At 40.4% G+C, this 18,374-nt stretch overlaps 1 protein-coding gene across 7 annotated transcripts in view; it reads left to right on the top strand.

Moving 5' to 3' along the window:
• Positions 1-18,374, top strand: part of GABPB1 (GA binding protein transcription factor subunit beta 1) — a 63,099-nt gene that overhangs the window by 644 nt on the left and 44,081 nt on the right. Inside the window, exon 1 of one of the 7 annotated variants that reach the window (XM_065940332.1) lies at positions 519-650. The exons of the other annotated variants lie outside the window; for them this stretch is intronic. The gene's annotated coding sequence lies outside the window, so the exon portion shown is untranslated. Of the gene's footprint in view, positions 1-518; positions 651-18,374 lie in introns of those variants that run through there. 7 annotated transcript variants of the gene reach the window in all.

Consider the following 18,374-nt stretch of genomic DNA (forward strand, 5'->3'; position numbering starts at 1 on the left):
GCTCTCTTTGTCTGGGCCGCCCAGTCGGAGCGGCCAAGGGTCGGTGGGGACGGCCGGCCTCCGGCGCGCTGTGCTGTTCGGGCCGCGGGGCCTGGAGGCGCCCGGGCCGCGGCGGGAGCAGCCGGCTCGTCCGGCCCGGACAGGGTTAACGGGAGCGCCCAGCTGGTCCCGTGCGGGTCCGCCGCGGCGACTGCCTTGGCCTCGGGGACTCGAGTTCCTGAGGGGAGGAAGCCAGCTGCTCTGGATGCTGGGGACCTCTGCTCTTGGGATTTGCCCGCCGGCATCTGCGGGTGCACGGCCTCCGGCTCGAAGTTGAGAATTTTGCCAGGTCATTTCTGTTTCGGCACGATCAGTGTGTTTTTAGTGTGTTTCGTTGAAGCTCTCCTACCATGTTGAACCAGCGTGCCTAGCCTCGAGGGTGCATCGTGAAAACTGAAACCAAAGGAATGATACAGGCCTGCTTTGTGTGTGTTTTACCACTTGAAGCCTGTTTTCAGTACACATACTCTTGCTTTAAACCTGATTGGACTGTGGCGAGGAGACATCTGTTCAAAGGAGGGGCAGAAACCACAGTACTTCTGAAGGGGGCTTGGTAATGTGGAAATACCTTAAGTGTTCTCTCTGGACACTGATTTGCTGTCACGATTCAGGCAAGTTACTTTTGTAAACTACAGTTTTTTATCTGGAAAATGGTTTGGTGTAATGAGTGCAGTAACTTGCCATCCCAGAGTTAAAGCACCGTAGTTTATTATGCAGAAGTTAGTGGCCAGGAGTTCTTTTTGCAGATAGTGTTTTTTCACACAGAGACCCACCCAGCTTGCTTTAAATTTCTTCTCAGTGACATGTAACCATCGACTTTGCCACTTCCACTTTCAGGCTCAGATTTTGAATTTAAGGAAACGAAAGATGGCTTTGTCTTTTTTTCTTAACTTTTTCTCTTTTGGAGTATTTATTTTCCCCCAAGATAACAAAATAAAAGTCTATTGCATGTTAACGTCCGTGATGTTTTAGGCAAGAGTGACATTGTTTTGCATTTTTGTCTTTTGAATGCCTAGTTTAACAGAAGATAGCTGGATTCGTGAACCTACTTCTGTGTCAGTTTGTTGTGGTATCACATGTAACCGCTGGTAAACTCCACTGTATACTCATGCCTTTTTTCAAAAGCTGAAAAATGTGTCATTTCTATCCTGCTCTTACCATTCAAATCAAATCAGGATATTATTGTAAAAGACATTTTAAAAATACGGATAAGAGGGTTGTTTCCTGTCCTTTTTTTCTTGAGCTCTAACTTTTTCAATTTGGGAGTTAGATGCATAAACGTCATGAATAAAGATTGCATAATCTGCATATGATTTTAGAGACTCAGAATATTTGAAAAAATTTTAAGTGATTAAACTTAATTTTTAATTCCACAACTTATTTTTAATGATGTACACAAGTAAAACACGAACCCCATGTTAAATTTGCTTGTGAAAACTTGGGTGTAAATGTAATCTCTGAAGTTGAACACTTCAAAGCACTATCGGAGTGCCAGATTAAAAAGGAGTCCTGCAGTGAAACCTTTGGTGAAACTGCTTTTACATTGTAATGCATATACAGATGTAGAGTTAACTCTATAACTTAAGAGTTCATGAGTTATCTATTTCTTAATCAGTCTGGGTGTTCTAGGTTGGAGGACAGTTGTAAATGTGTGAATACTTATTAAAAGTCATACCTGCTTTGGTTTAATGGTTCTGAAATGAAGCTTCTGGTTGTTTTGTGAACTTTAGTCTGATTCTGCCAGTCTGTAGTTCTCTCCTGTTCCATCAACAGGAAGCATCTGGTCTGTCTTCATGTAATTGCTAGAAATATGCCAGGTATATTTTTGATGTTTGGTATTCACATGAAAATAAATATCAGATTGGATTTTGAGTTGTACTCCCCACCCTCAACTCTAGATATATTTATGATGAGCTCATCGTCTATAGAATGGACTTGTTTTGGCCCTTGAGTACCTTAAGTTAGAAATATCAGGTAAAACAAACAAGTTATGAGGGGTTCAGGAGTCACTGCGAGAAAATTTTGACTCATGAATGAATTATGAGGGTGCCGTACCCCTTTGAAAGCAGGTTGAGTGTGGATAAGCGCCATTTCTTCTCTCTGCAAATACCAAAAAGCAAACTGAAACAAAACCTTTAAGTTCAGGGCAACTTAGTTTTCTAGTGAGTCATTTCTTTGGTCCCTGAGCTTTTCCCACTAGTAATCATGTTTCTGTAGCACTGATGTGTCTACCTCAGGACAACTATAATTAGTATATTTAACTTTTTCTGAAGACGTTTGTTCCATGAGGCTCTCTCAATCAGTTTATTAGTGTTAGTATTAGGGCCTGTGTGTTACTTCACAATGTTGACAGCAGTGGTCTGCACAGAGAAGATACTTTGGTGCAACCAACTGTCCCGTTCAGACGTTGGCGGGCTAATGCAGTTTTATTTGGGTTAAGTATGTCCATAGTATTAGAGGCTTGACCATGAAGTGATTTCCTCACTGAAAGTAAATCCACCTGCAGGACCATTGGTCCATTTAGAAATTAAATGGCCCATTTAAAATTCAAATTCGTAGCCCTGGCTCTCTTAACCTTTTAATGGGAATGATTATAAAGGTTGGCTGTTAGGGCCCAAGATGCTAATGCATAAATAGTGTGGAAAAGACTTGATCATTTTAACTGATTGTACGTTTAATATGAATGAAGACTTAAAAATTTTTTAAAAGTGACATTTTGAAGAGCAAGGTGTCAGCCCCACTTTGTACTGGTTGTGTTACACCTGGGGTATTATTTCAAATAGCATACTATCATATTGTAAGTGGGATCTTGCATCAGTTCTGAAACTCTGTATCAGAATCAGCTGGAGCGCTCATTAAAAAGACCTATGGAGGCCCAACCTTAAGTAGGATAGGAACTGGCCCACTCTGTTTTTCTCACCTTCCTTAGATGATAAACAATCAAGTTTAAAAACCACCTAACTATAGAGCATGGCCAGAGAATTTTGATTGTGGAGGAAATGGAAAGGAGGAAAAGTCGAAAAACTGTGATCTTTGGCCCCCCAAAGAGAAGCTCACATAGAACAATAAGGTTTGACTTGACCAGAAAGAAGTAGGAGCAAGGGGTAGAAATTAGCAGGAGGCCGATTTCAACATTGCTCGGAGAAAAATTCCTCAAAAGGACAGTATAATCGGTGGTTTCTGGTGGTAGGTGGTCCCCTTCCACTGATGGGCGTTCAAGTTAGGGATTCAAGAGAAGGGAAATGATGAGCCGAATTAGGATTTCAGCCAGGTTTCCTTAAGTTCCCTATGGACTGAGAGTTTACAAATATGTGTAGGTTTGCAGCTACAGAAGTGGAAGAGCAAAAGCTAATTGAAACAAGTTAGCTTAACTGGATCATAGTTTTCATTTTCTTGGATAAGGAAAAATGAGTATTAAGTGAGAGAACAATTTAATGAGGGTTTTTAAAACCCAGCTGTAGTTTGGCATATTCAAAGCCTGAAAAATGGTCGTACCTTCTAATGTGGAAATTTTAAGTGAATTTGTTTTGGTATTTATTTTGGTGTAATAAAACTGATAATTGGTAGCTGTTTACAACCAGTTGCAGCATTGATAATAAAAGCTGTATATTAACACATTTGATCCCTTCCTCACATTAATCATATATGGTAACTAATGCTGTCCCCATTTTTCATAAGAGAAAATTGAGGTATAGAGAAATTATTAGGTAGCTTGCCCAAGTTAGCAGAATCAGTAACTGGCAGAGCACAGACTTCTTTATAAGCAGTTTGACTCCAGAGCGGGTGACTCTATGCTGTAAAATTGTAAACAACTTAGATGTTTCACGGTGATTGTTACGATACCTTCCTACAGTGGGGGTACTACCTAGCCATTTTTTTAATGCTTTGTTGTTGTTTAGTCACTAAGCTGTGTCCAACTCATTTGCCTGCCAGCCTCTTCTATCCGTGAGATTTCTCAGGCAAGAATACTGGAGTGGGTTGCCATTTCCTTCTCCAGAGGATCTTCCTGACCCAGGGGTCAAACTTGCTTCTCCTGCAATGAATGCAAGGTAGAGTCTTTACTGCTGAGCCATAAGAATGTAAAAACATGAAATTATGTCTTGGTGTATGTTAAATAAAAAAAGTAAATTTAAAAATGTGATTTTATTTTAATTAAATAACAGATATATTGACATCTGGAAGGAAACTGCCAAATTGTTAAGTGATTATTTCTGTGTGTAATTTTATAGAAGACTATTTGTTTTTAGTTACACAAATTTTCTAACTTATATAGTGAATTTGTATTATTATGTATCTCTTGAGATTAAAAGGATTAAAGGTTATGTTTCAATAAAAATTAAAGATACTAGCATAAGCTGAGTTTGAATTTTACACTGTGCAATTTATGCAGGTTGACTAAGGGATTGCACATGAACGAATATTTGAAAGTGCATGAAGTATTCTGTATTTGTTTGATTCCTTACCACTCTAATATATTAATTGAATAGAGAGAAATGCCACTGATTCTTGCCACCCTACCATAATCAGTTCTGTATGTTATGTTTTTTTTTCACCTTGTGTGTAATATTTTATATGTTGTATTCATTCCATCTTAGTCACTCTAGCTCTGTGAATTTAGGCAACTTGCCTAATCTGCTTTACTTTCCTTCCTTGTGCAATTCAAATAATTGCAATACGTAACTCAGGGTGCTTGGAAGGATTAAATGAGTTACAGCAAATAAAGTGATAAGAAAGTGTCTGACGCATACTTAATAGCTCAGTGCTACGCTTAGTCCGTCAGTCGTGTACGACTCTTTGCAACTCTACGAGCTGTAGCCAACCAGGCTTCTCCATCCATGGGGATTCTCCAGGCAAGAATACTGGAGTGGGTTGCCATGCCCTCCTGCAGAGGATCTTCCCAGCTCAGGTCTCCCGCATTGCATGTGGTTTGTTTACCATCTGAGCCACCATAGAAACCTAAGGATACTGGAGTGGGTAGCCGATCCCTTTTCCAGGGGACCTTCCTGACCCAGGAATCGAACTGGGGTCTCCTGCATTGCAGGTGGATTCTTTACCAACTGAGCTACCTGCGAAGTCCTAATAGTTCAATAAATCTTGGCAATTATTGTAGAATTGTGGTCTACTAAAACCCTTGGGATCTAATGTGCTGTGTGCTTTTAGTTGCATCCGACTCCTTGTGACCCCATGGACTGTAGCCTGCCAGACATCTCTGTCCATGGGGATTCTCCAGGTAGGAATACTGGAGTAGGTTGCCATGTCTTCCTCCAGGAGATCTTTCCATCCCAGGGATTGAACCCAAGTCTCCCCATTGCAGGCAAATTCTTTATCGTCTGAGCCACCCAGGGAGAGTTTTTTGTATGTAGTTAAGGGAGTGTTAATGTAGCCTTTCAACAGTTAGTGCAGTAGCCTTCTTCAAACAAGTTACTATTTCTGCTGCAAAATGTATGAACTTTTACAGCAAATGGGGTAAATAAAGACTATAAATAACTTCATGTCAGTTTAGGTAAGGTGTTAACTGCCAAATAAGTTATTTTGGGTTTCACAGGTTTTTTTTGGCTTTTGGAATTGCAATTAAGGAACCTGTGGAATTAATTTTAAGTCCTATTTTATTTTAATATTACAACGTTTTTAATACTAAAGCATATATAGGAGGTTCAAGATCAAGGTGCCACATCATTGGGCTCTGGTAAGGGCCCTCTTTCAGATTGCAGACTTCTCTGTTGTATCCTTTTATGGTGGAAGTTGCAAAGGGACCCTTCTCAGGTCTCTTTTTATGAGGACATTTATCTCATTCATGATCAGACTTCACCTTCCAAAGACTTCTTTCTGATACCATCGCTTTGGGCATTAGGAGTTCAACATAAAATTGAAGGTTGGGGAGACACAAATTTTTACATGTAGCAAACAGTATACTTGTGTAAGTGAATGATCTAAAAAAATTTCTTACATCCTAATTGATTTGGTAACTTTTGATCTTTGCAATTATTCCACCTATGTTCCTTACGTTCCTTTATCTGTTCTGTTCATAGGGACTCTCAATTTCTCTCCCTTAGTTTATTCCTGTATGCATTATATATAGCCTGAACTGACATCAGTCACTCCTTTCATATTTTACTGGGCTCCTGTTGTAAAATCTTCCTGCCTGTGTAGTTCCTGTTTTTCCTCATCGATCGCAGTGTATTTGTGGGGGAAGGTAGGTAATTATGAAAATTTCTTGGCCATTATAAACTTATGCTGTACAAATCCAGTGAACCCTTGCTACTTGGCAGTCATTTTATTAATCTGATATTTTGCTCTTTGATATCTTCTTCCTCTCTCTCAAGAGATACCACGACTTATACTTAATTGAAAAAGAGTATAGAATGCAAGCTTGCATGTTGTCACCATGACAGATCTATCCTGTCCCCTTATTTTGTAAACAGAATAGAAGAGGAATCTTGCTTTTCTAGGAATCTTGCTGCCATATTAACTTTCCTTTGATCACTTTGATCGTTAACTGCAGGGATTTCTCCTTATCTTCAAATATTGCAGAATATACAGACTTCTGTGTTTTAGGAGGAAAAGAAATGACTAACTATTAACTACTGTTCTTTTTAGCTATCTTCCTCATTTCTTTATTTCAAAAATTTTAAGACAGTTAAAATTGCTGCCCTCAGCTCTTTTGCTACTTCTTCCCTAACTTACTGCAATTTTTGTAATGACATTACATGTGAATGTGACATATTCAGACTGTTGCTTCAAGGGACATCCTTCCCAATGGTATTGGTTTCGTCCTGGTTTTTTTCAGTCAGTGTGTGTGTGACTGTTGACTTCCACTTAGGCTTCCTAACCTTTCCTTTCCTCTCCTCGCCTTTCATGTTAGTCCTTGATTTTCCTTTTCTGATTGCTTCATTTGTGAATTTCTGTTGTTGTTTCATGATCCTCTTACACTGTCATTCCACTCAGTACTTGGCTCTCTGCTCACCTCTCTTTGTCTCTTCTTCATGGATGTTTTATATGTTGAGGACCCATAAGTGTGTACTCCTCAGGTTGATATCTCCAGTTGATTTACCAAGTATTTCCTTCGAGGCTTAAGGAATTTTATTCACTTTTTGGTTTATTATTACCCAATTTCCACCTACTTTATTTTTCTTTATTATCATCATGCTTAAATCTTGAAGTCGTCTGTGATAGATTTCTCCTTTATTTCTTATATCCATCAGTCAGCATTATTCTTTAGGTTAATTTTTCCTGGATCTCTATTACTGGAATTCTGCGTTGCCTATTATTTGCCCTTTCTGACTTTATTTATTTATTTAAAAATATTTGCTTAGTTATTTGGCTGCACTGAGTCTTAGTTGTGGCATGTAGAATCTAGTTCCCTAATCAGGGATTGAACCCAGGCCCCCTGCATTGGGAGCTTGCAGTCAGCCAGTGGACCACCAGGGAAGTCCTGCCCTTTCTAACTTTCTTCCAATCCATGTTGCATGTGGCTGCCAGAATAATTTTCCTAAAAAATTTTTTGAGCCCATTGCTGCTAAACTTAAGCAGCCTGAAGAGGGACCATGTACTGTTGACCTTTGCACTTTCCACTGTGCCAAGCAAAGTGAATTGAACTTGTGCTGAATAAATGTTTGAATGGGTCGTCGTTTGCTTAAAACAGAATGACTCTCAATTGTCTGCAGGATAAAGTCCAAACTCTACTTTCTGGCTTTCAAGTCTTTTTGTTTTACACTCTGCTGCTTTAACCTTATTTTTTACTTCTTAACGTCACCAAGATAGTATTTCCTCTATAGTATACGATGCTTAGGCCTAACTCGATGTGTTCTTCCTCTTCCTTTTCCTTGCTCGTCAAAGCCTATTCAGCCTAGCAGTACTCTGTGCCAGGCACTGTTCCAATCTCTGGTGTTTCAGTAATGAACAAAACAGAAGACAAAGTCTCTGTTTTCTTGGAGCTGACATTCAGTGTTGGGGGAGAGAAGGCTCAGTAAACAAATGTCAGGTGGTAATGAATGTAATGAAGAGTAAAACTGGATAAATGGATGAATACAGACACGAGAATGCAATGTTAAGAGAACGGGGAGTAAAGGACTAGTTTTAAAATGACTTGGAAAAAAAAGAAAACTAAAAAAAATGATATCTATCATAATTACAGTTGTATTTATCCCTGTCCCAGCAGCCCAACTTCAGGGAATTTATCTTACAGTCCTATGAAATGAAATGATGCATTTACAAAGTTATTAATTGCAGTGTAGTTTATAATAGCAATAAAGTCCACCTGCAGTAAACTGAGATGTATCCATACAACAGCATACTAAGCAACTTTACAGAAATTGAGGAAACTCTCTATGAACTAATAGGAAAAGATCTTCAGGATGCGTTAAGAGAAGCAAGTGCAGAAAGTGTATTTGTATTATAGTAATGCAATCTTTTGGTAACTATAGAAACATCGGAAGGATATCCATGAAACTAGTAAAGGTGAATAATTGTGGCTGGGGGGAAGACGGGAATAGCGGGGATAGCATAAATGCTTCTATTGAGACTTCAATGCATACATTTCTTTTTTTTTTTTTTAATACATACGTTTCTATGCTTTGAATTTTTGAACTATTGAAAACAGAAGAGCAAAGGAGAAGTGAAGTAGCCCCTATAAGACTTGATGATCTGCTCTATGTAGAGACAAGAGGGAGAGGGAGAAGTTGAGGATAGCTCACAGATTCTCTAATTTAGGAGGAAAAGAGGGTGATAGTGTTATCAGCGATACAAGGGGAAGACTAGGTTTTGGCATGTGCACGAGAAGTTCTGGTCATGCCAGTTGATGAATGCTTTTACTCTTTTGTGATTTTGTGTGTATATGTGTGTGGTTGCTTAGCGGTCGGTTGTGTTTCACTCTCTGCGACCCCATGGACCATAGCCTACCAGACTCCTCTGTTCACGGTATTATTCTAGCAAGAATACTGGAGTGGGTTGCCATTTTCTCCTTCAGGATATCTTCCTGACCCAAAGATCAAACCCACATCTCATGAGGCTCCTGCATTGGCAGGCAAATTCTTTACCACTGAGCCACCTGGGAAGTCTTGTGTGTGTTTGTATAATTTATGTTATTTAGATACAGAACTCGAGGTTGTCTTAAACATGAATAGTAAATAGTCATCAATAAACATTTTTTATCTTTTGATTACAGACATTTATATTCTGTTTTTTTTTTTTTAAAGCAGCTTTGTAGTGATGTCATAATTTTACAGTCAAATAGGGACATTGGTATGTACAGGTAGAATGTAGATAGAGTAACAGAGAATGTATATCTAATAGCTTATGTGGGAAATAGGAAATTTATTAGCATAGTTTCAATTTAATTATATCTTTTGGTGCCTGAAATTCAAAGCTATAAAAAGGGCTTTTTAATAAGAAAGTGATCTTTCAGTTTAGTTCAGTCCCTCAGTTATGTCCAACTCTTGTTACTCCATGGACCGCAGCACGCCAGGCCTCCCTGTCCCATCACCAACTCCTGGAGTTTACCCAAACTCATGTCTGTTGAGTTGATGATGCCATCCAACCATCTCATCCTCTGTCGTCCCCTTCTCCTCCTGCCTTCAGTCTTTCCCAGGATCAGGGTCTTTTCCAGTGAGTCAGCTCTTCGCATCAGGTGGCCAAGGTATTGGAGTTCCAGCTTCAGCATTCGTCCTTCCAATGAACACTGAAGACTGGTCTCCTTTAGGATGGACTGGTTGGATCGTCTTGCAGTCCAAGGGACTCTCAAGAGTCTTCTCCAACACCAGAGTTCAAAAGCATCAATTCTTTAGCACTGAGCTTTCTTTATAGTCCAACTCTCACATCCATAGATGACTGCTGGAAAAACCACAGCTTTGACTAGATGGACCTTTGTTGGTAAAGTAGTGTCTCGGCTTTTTAATATGCTGTCTAGGTTGGTCATAACTTTTTTTCCAAGGAGTAAGTGTCTTTTAATTTCATGGCTGCGGTCACTATCTGCAGTGATTTTGGAGCCCCTCAAAATAAAGTCAGCCACTGTTTCCCCACCTATTTGCCATGAAGTGACGGGACCGGATGCCATGATCTTAGTTTTCTGAATTGAGCTTTAAGCCAACTTTTTCACTCGCCCCTTTCACTTTCATCAAGAGGCTCTTTATTTCTTCGTCACTTTGTGCCATAAGGGTGGTGTCATCTGCATATCTGAGGTTATTTATATTTCTTTCGGCAGTCTTGATTCCAGCTTCTGCTTCATCCAGCCCAGCATTTCTCATGATGTACTCTGCATATAAGTTAAATAAGTTTCTCATGATGTACTCTGCATATAAGTTAAATAAGAAGTGGGAATACCAGACCACCTGACCTGTCTCTTGAGAAATCTGTATGCAGGTCAGGAAGCAACAGTTAGAACTGGACATGAAACAACAGACTGGTTCCAAATAGGAAAAGGAGTATGTCAAGGCTGTATATTGTCACCCTGGTTGTTTAACTTATATGCAGAGTACATCATGAGAAACCCTGGACTGGATAAAGCACAAGCTGGAATCAAGAAGTGATCGTTAGGGTAGTTGAAATTGTATTGTAATATTTAAAACAATATTAAAACTGAGTTAGGGAAGTTTGTAATAGAGCATATTTTTTTTTTTTTTTTAATTTGGTGCATTGAGAAGTAACTGTAAGATAAGAGGTTTTAACCTAATGGAGGAAAGGAGTCATGAAATGCATGGGTGCTGCTTAGAACAAACTCTTGCTGTATAATTTTGAATTCAAACTTTCTTGGATGAGTTATAGTTCAGAATCTGATTTTGGAGGCCCTGATTTATCCATATGAGTTTTACTTGATTTCTGTTTGGCTACTGTCAAAAAAATAAAAGGGGAGCATAGATAAAGCACATAACATGCCAGGACTTGCAAATGTATCAGTAGTACTTTTCTGGGTTTTTGTTAACAAGGATTTGGGTGTGGAATAGCAATAAAAAAGAGCTGTTAAGTAATTCTTGCTTGAGATTTAAAATTTTAACCATTTTATATCTGACAAAAAGATGTTATACTGGCAGTAGTTTTCTTTTAAAAATATAATGTTATATAGGAGCATGTAACAGTTGGAGTTTTTTGTTTGTTTGTTTTTTTTAAACTGCATGTGACATGTGGGATCTGGCATGCAAGATCTTAATTCCCCAACCAAGGATTGAATCCTTGCGCCCTGCAGTGGAAGCATAGAGTCTTAACCAGTAGACTTCCAGGGGAGTCCCCAGAGATGGTCTTGTTTGAATGAGGGTGAAACTGTTTGGTAGCTTCCAACCTGTACTTACCCCTTCACTCCCTGTTTTTCTCAGTACTGCAGACCTTTGGAGCTTTGGGAAACCCAATTTGAGAAATGCTGAATTGGGCTTGGCTACAGTTTTGGCTTGGATTGACTCTTACCTCTTATTATATCTTTGTGTCCAGTTGAGTGGACTGTGGTGGAAAGGATGGTGATAGCATGGTGTATAGAAATTAACTTTAAGAAGCATTTAATTAGTGGTTCTCAATCGAAGTGATTTTGCGAAAGCTAGAGAAATTTTTTTGATGTTGTGAAACAGGGTTGGGGGGTTGCTACTGGTATCTTAGGGTGGAGAGTAGGGATGCTGCTAAATATGGAGAAACTCTTGCCTAGTTAAATAGCCACTTTGTATGTTGTACTATTCTAAAGTGGTTATGCGTTCAAATGACACTAAAAGAAAGTCTTGTCTCTAACCATAAGAAACAAAATCTAGCTAAAGCATCTCAAACTTAACAGTCTGTGGCCAACCTCCTTAACACCTGACCCTCCCTATCCCACTTTGACACCTTTATTTCAGTAAATAATCCTATTTTTCACCAAGTTGTTCAGGCTAAAAGCTTAGCTGTTATCTTTGACTTCTTCTTTTTTTTTTTTTTTTGTACATTGACCTCTAATACATCAGGAAGTGGCGAAGGAAATGGCAACCTACTCCAGTATACTTACCTGGAGAATTCTATGGACAGAGAAACATAGTGGGCCATGGCCCATGGTGTCCCAAAGAGTTGGACACGACTGAACGACTAACACAACATCAGGGAGGCGTGTAAACTTTACTTTGAAATGTATCTTGGCATCTGGGTATTGGTGGGATAGATTATTTAAACCAGCCCTCTTTTTAGGAACAACTGAAAATGCTGCATAAGACATATAAAGCACTACCTTAAGATCTTTGAAGAACTGGGGAGATAGTGGAATCTAGTAAGTCAGATTCTGGAAGAAAGCCCAAACCAAGGGAGGTTAGAAGAATACCTAGAGAACTGAAGCCACTTTTCCCCTGAGTATGTTTGCTGAAATCAAGAAATTTAGGGTTTCTGTTCATTGGCCTTGTGGGATGAGATGGACAGAAATCAAGACTCAGAGTTTACCTATGTAAGAGTCATATAAGAGATCTGTCCTTGTTAGGCTTGAACCTGTACGTCTACTCCTGAGAGGGAAGGATGAACCAGAGCAAATCCTTGACCCTCTTTAATCCATTGCCTACTTCCCATCAGATATCAAAGTACTTTACGGCAAGTTGTCTTGGTACTGAGCAGAACAGGAGGAAAAAAAAAAACAACTACAAAATTGTGGCCCCAGCCTAGTGAGGTAAGGTCACCTTAATTTGGATTGGTCCCTGACTGGTATTATCCCTTTGGTGTTTTGCAGAAGCAAATACAAATGTTCCTTTGAGTAATGTTCCTTCATGTTAGGCCTCCCCAAAATAACTTTTGAAGGACACTGTCAGGCACATAGTCAAAGATAACCAACCATACACGCAGACAAACATGAGCAAGAACCAGTGGAAATGAGAGACAGCAGAAAAAGATTGTCATAGGCATCATATATTAGAATTAGAAGATGCAGGTTCAGTTCAGTTCAGTTCAGTCGCTCAGTCGTGTCTGACTCTTTGCGACCCCATGAATCACAGCACACCAGGCCTCCCTGTCCATCACCAACTCCCAGAGTTTACTCACACTCATGCCCATTGAGTCGGTGATGCCATCCAGCTATCTCATCCTCTGTTGTCCCCTTCTCCTCCTGCCCCCAATCCCTCCCAGCATCAGATTCTTTTCCAATGAGTCAACTCTTTGCATGAGGTTGCCAAAAGTTTTGGAGTTTCAGCTTCAGCATCAGTCCGTCCAATGAACACCCAGGACTGATCTCCTTTAGGATGGACTGGTTGGATCTCCTTGCAGTCCAAGGGACTCTCAAGAGTCTTCTCCAACACCATAGTTCAAAATCATCAATTTTTCTGTGCTCAGCTTTCTTCACAGTCCAACTCTCACATCCATACATGACCACTGGAAAAACAGCCTTGACCAGACTGACCTTTGTTGGCAAAGTAATGTCTCTGCTTTTCAATATGCTATCTAGGTTGGTCATAACTTTCCTTCCAAGAAGTAAGCGTCTATTAATTTCATGGCTGCAGTCACCATCTGCAGTGATTTTGGAGCCCCCAAAAATAAAGTCAGCCACTGTTTACACTGTTTCCCCACCTATTTGCCATGAAGTGATGGGACCAGATGCCGTGAACTTAGTTTTCTGAATGTTAAGCTTTAAGCCAACTTTTTCACTCTCCTCTTTCACTTACATCAAGAGGCTTTTCAGTTCCTCTTCACTCTCTGCCATAAGGGTGGTGTCATCTGCATATCTGAGGTTATTGATATTTCTCCCAGCAATCTTGGTTCCAGTTTGTGCTTCTTCCAGCCCAGCGTTTCTCATGATGTACTCTGCATGGAAGTTAAATAAGCAGAGTGACAATATACAGCCTTGACGTACTCCTTTTAAACAACCATAATTACTGTGTTCACAGAAATAACACATCTGAAGAGAAGAAGCAGAAAAAAATGGCATTGTAGATTTGAAAATATCAAATAACAACTATTGGAAATAAATACAGTAAATGAATTAAAAACTTAATGATGCAGTTTGCAGCAGATTAGACCCATCAGGAAAATTTTTGGACTAGAATATAGATCAGACAGCGTTATCGAAGATGTAGCGTCAAGGTAGAAAAGATAGAATGATGGAAAATATAGATGACAGGGTAAGAGATATGGAGGATAGTGTGAGAAAGTCTTAATTGGAATTTCAGAAGAAGAGAAGAAAAACAGGTCATTTAGAGAGGTGATTACTGATGTTTTCCAGAAACAATGAAAGATACCAAACTAGGGTTCAAAAATCCCAGTGAATCCATATTAGAGTGAAAATAAATTCACACCTCAGTTCAGTTCAGTTCAGTGGCTCAGTCATGTCTGACTCTTTGCGACCCCGTGGACTGCAGCATGCCAGGCTTTCCTGTCCATCATCAACTCCCAGAGCTTACTCAAACTCATGTCCAAGTCAGTAATGCCATCTAACCATATTATCCTCTGTTGGCCCCTTCACCTCCCACCTTCAATCTTTCCCGCAATTAGGGTCTTTTCTAGTGAGTTCTTCACATCAGGTGGCCAAAAGTATTGGAGTTTCAGCTTCAGCATCAGTCCTTCCAATGAATATTCAGGACTGATGTTCTTTAGGCTAGACTGGTTTGATCTCCTTGCAGTCCAAGGGACTCTCAAGAGTCTTCTCCAACACCATAGTTCAAAAGCAGGAATTCATCAGCATTCAGCTTTCTTTATAGTCCAACTCTCACATCCAGAGATGCCTACTGGAAAAAGCATAGCTTTGACTAGATGGACCTTTGTTGACAAAATAATGTCTCTGCATTTTAATATGCTGTCTAGGTTGATCATAGCTTTCCTTCCAAGGAGCAAGCGTCTTAATTTCATGGCTGCAGTCACCATCTGCAGTGATTTTGGAGCCCCCCAAAATAAAGTCTTTTACTGTTCCCATTCTTTCTCCATCTATTTGCCATGAAGTGATAGGACCGGATGCCATGATCTTACTTTTCTGAATGTGGAGTTTTAAGCCAACTTTTCACTCTCCTCTTTCACTTTCATCAAGAGGCTCTTTATTTCTTGTTTGCTTTCTGCTGTAAGGGTGGTGTCATCTGCATATCTGAGGTTATTGGTATTTCTCCCAGCAGTCTTGATTCCAGCTTCTGCTACATCCAGCCCAGTGTTTCTCATGATGTACTCTGCATATAAGTTAAACAAATGGTGACAATATACAGCGCTGACATATTCCTTTCCCTCTTTGGAACCAGTCTGTTGTTCCATGTCCAGTTCTAACTTGCTTCTTGACCTTCATCACATTTCTCAGGAGTCAGGTCAGGTGGTCTGGTATTCCCATCTCTTGAAGAATTTTCCACAGTTTATTGTGATCCACACAGTCAAAGGCTTTGGCATAGTCAATAAAGCAGTAGATGTTTTTTTGGAACTCTCTTGCTTTTTCTGTGATCCAATAGATATTGACAGTTTGATCTCTGATTCCTCTAACTTTCTAAATTCACCTTGAACATCACTGGAAGTTGAAGGTGACTTGGAGAATTTTGGAGAATTTTGAGCATTGCTTTGCTAGCCTGTGAGATTAGTACAATTGTGTGGTAGTTGAACATTCTTTGGCATTGTCTTTCTTTGGAATTGGAATGAAAACTGAGCTTTTGCAGTCCTGTGGCCACTGCTGAGTTTTTTAAATTTGCTGGCATATTGAGTGCAGCACTTTCACAGCATCATCTTTTAGGATTTGAAATAGCTCAACTGGAATTTCATCACCTCCACTAGCTTTGTTCATAGTGATACTTCCTAAGGCCCACTTGACTTCGCATTCCAGGATGTCTGGCTCTAGGTGAGTGATCACACCATCATGGTTATCTGGGTCGTGAAGATCTTTTTTGTATAATTCTTATGTGTATTCTTGCCACCTCTTCTTAGTATCTTCTGTTAGGTCCATACCATTTCTGTCCTTTGTCGTGTGCATCTTTGCATGAAATGTTCCTTTGGTATCTCTAATTTTCTTGAAGACATCTCTAGTTTTTTCCCATTCTATTGTTTTCTTCTATATATTTGCACTGATCAGTGAGGAAGGCTTTTTTATCTCTTCTTGCTATTCTTTGGAACTCTGCATTCAGAGGGGTATATCTTTCCTTTTCTCCTTTGTCTTTAGCTTCTCTTCTTTTCTCAGCTGTTTGTAAGACTTCCTCAGACAACCATTTTGCCTTTTTGCATTTGTTTTTCTTGGGGATGCTCTTGATCACTGCCTCCTGTACAGTGTCACGCACCTCCATCTATAGTTCTTCAGGCACTCTGTTTATTAGATCTAATCCCTTGAATCTATTTGTCACTTCCACTGTATAATCATAAAGGATTTGATTTAAGTCATACCTGAATGGTCTGGTGGTTTTCCCTACTTTTCTTCAATTTAAGTCTGAATTTGGCAATAAGGAGTTAATGATCTGAGCCACAGTCAGCTCCTGGTCTTGTTTTTGCCGACCATATAGAGCTTCTCCATCTTTGGCTGCAAAGAATATAATCAATCTGATTTCAATGTTGACCATCTGGTGATGTCCATGTGTAGAATCTTCTCTCGTGTTGTAGGAAGTGGGGGTTTGCTATGACCAGTGCGTTCTCTTGGCAAAACTGTTTGCCTTTGTACTGCTTTGTTTTGTACTCCAAGGCCCAATTTGCCTGTTAATCCAGGTCTCTCTTGACTTCCTGCTTTTGCATTCTAGTCCCCTACAGTGAAAAGGACATCCTTTTTGGGTGTTAGTTCTAGAAGGTCTTGTAGATCTTCATAGTACCATTCAACTTTAGCTTCTTGAGCATTACTGGTCGGGGCATAGACTTGGGTTACTGTGGTATTGGATGGTTTGCCTTGGAAATGAGCAGAGGTCATTCTGTCGTTTTGAGATTGCATCCAAGTACTGCACTTCAGACTCTGTTGACTGTGGCTACTCCACTTCTAAGGGCATTCTAAGGCAAAAATGCCCACAGTGGTAGATACAATGGTTATCTGAGTTAAATTCACCCATTCCAGTCCATTTTAGTTCACTGATTCCTAAAATGTCAATGTTCACTCTTGCCATCTCCTTTTGACCACTTCTAATTTACCTTGATTCAGGGACCTAACATTCCAGACTCCTATGCAGTATTGTTCTTTACAGCACCAGACTTTACTTCCTTCCCCAGTCACATCCACAACTGGGTATTGTTTTTGCTTTGGCTCCGTCTCTTCATTTCTGGAGTTTTTTCTCCACTCGTCTCCAGTGGCACATTGGGCACATACTGACCTGGGGAGTTCATCTTTCAATGTCATATCTTTTTGCCTTTTCATGCTGTTCCTGGGGTTCTCAAGGCAAGGTTACTGAAGTGGTCTGCCGTTCCCTTCTCCAGTGGACCACATTTCGTCAGAACTCTCCACCATGACCTGTCCATCTTGGGTGGCCCTACATGGCATGGCTCATAGTTTCATTGAGTTAGAAAAGGCTGTGGTCCATGTATCAGTTTGATTAGTTTTCTGTGATTGTGGTTTTCATTCTGTCTGCCCTCTGATGGATAAGGATAAGAGGCTTATGGAAGCATTCTGATGGGAGGGACAGGCTTTGGGGGAATCTGGGTCTTGCTTTGATGGCCATGCTCAGTAAATCTTTAATTTTCTGTTGATGGGAGGGACTGTGTTCCCTCCTTGTTGTTTGTCCTGAGACCAAACTATGGTTGAGGTAATGAAGATAATGGTGACCCCATTCAAAAGATCCCACGCATGCACGCAGTGCCTCTGACCCTGCAGCAGGCCACCGCCAACCCATGCCTCTGCCGGAGACTCCTGGACACTCATGGGCAAGTCTGGGTCAGTCTCTTGTGGGGTCACTGCTCCTTTCTCCTGGGTCCTGTTATGCACAAGGTTTTGTTTGTGCCCTCCAAGAGTCTGTTTCCTCAGTCCTATGTAAGTCTTGGCATCTCTGTGGTAGGGTTAATAGTTACCTCTTCCATGAGGGCTTATACCCAGGTATGATGCACCCAGAGCCCCCGCCCCTGCGGCAGGCCACTGCTGACCCACACCTCCACAGGAGACTCTCAGACACAGTTCTGGCTCAGTCTCTGGGATCTCTGGGTGGGTCCTGGTGCACAGTAGGTTTGTTTGAGCCCTCTGAGAGACTCTGGCGGGTATGGGGTTTGATTCTAAATGTGATTTCGCCGCTCCTCCCACCCTCCTGGGGCTTGTCCTTTGCCCTTTGATGTGGGGTGTCTTTTTTTTGGTGGGATCCAACATTTTCCTTTTGACGGTTGTTCAGCAGAGAGTTGTAATTTTGGAATTCTTGCAGAAGATGAGTGCACATCCTTCTGCACTGCCATCTTCAATTCACACCTAGACACATCATAATGAAATTGCAGGAAACCAATGACATTAAGAAAAATTTAAAAAGCAGCTGAAGGAAAAGATAACCATTGAAGTAGGAAGAATTAGG

The sequence above is a fragment of the Muntiacus reevesi genome, chromosome 7, assembly GCF_963930625.1.
Source record: "Muntiacus reevesi chromosome 7, mMunRee1.1, whole genome shotgun sequence".
NCBI lineage: Eukaryota > Metazoa > Chordata > Mammalia > Artiodactyla > Cervidae > Muntiacus > Muntiacus reevesi.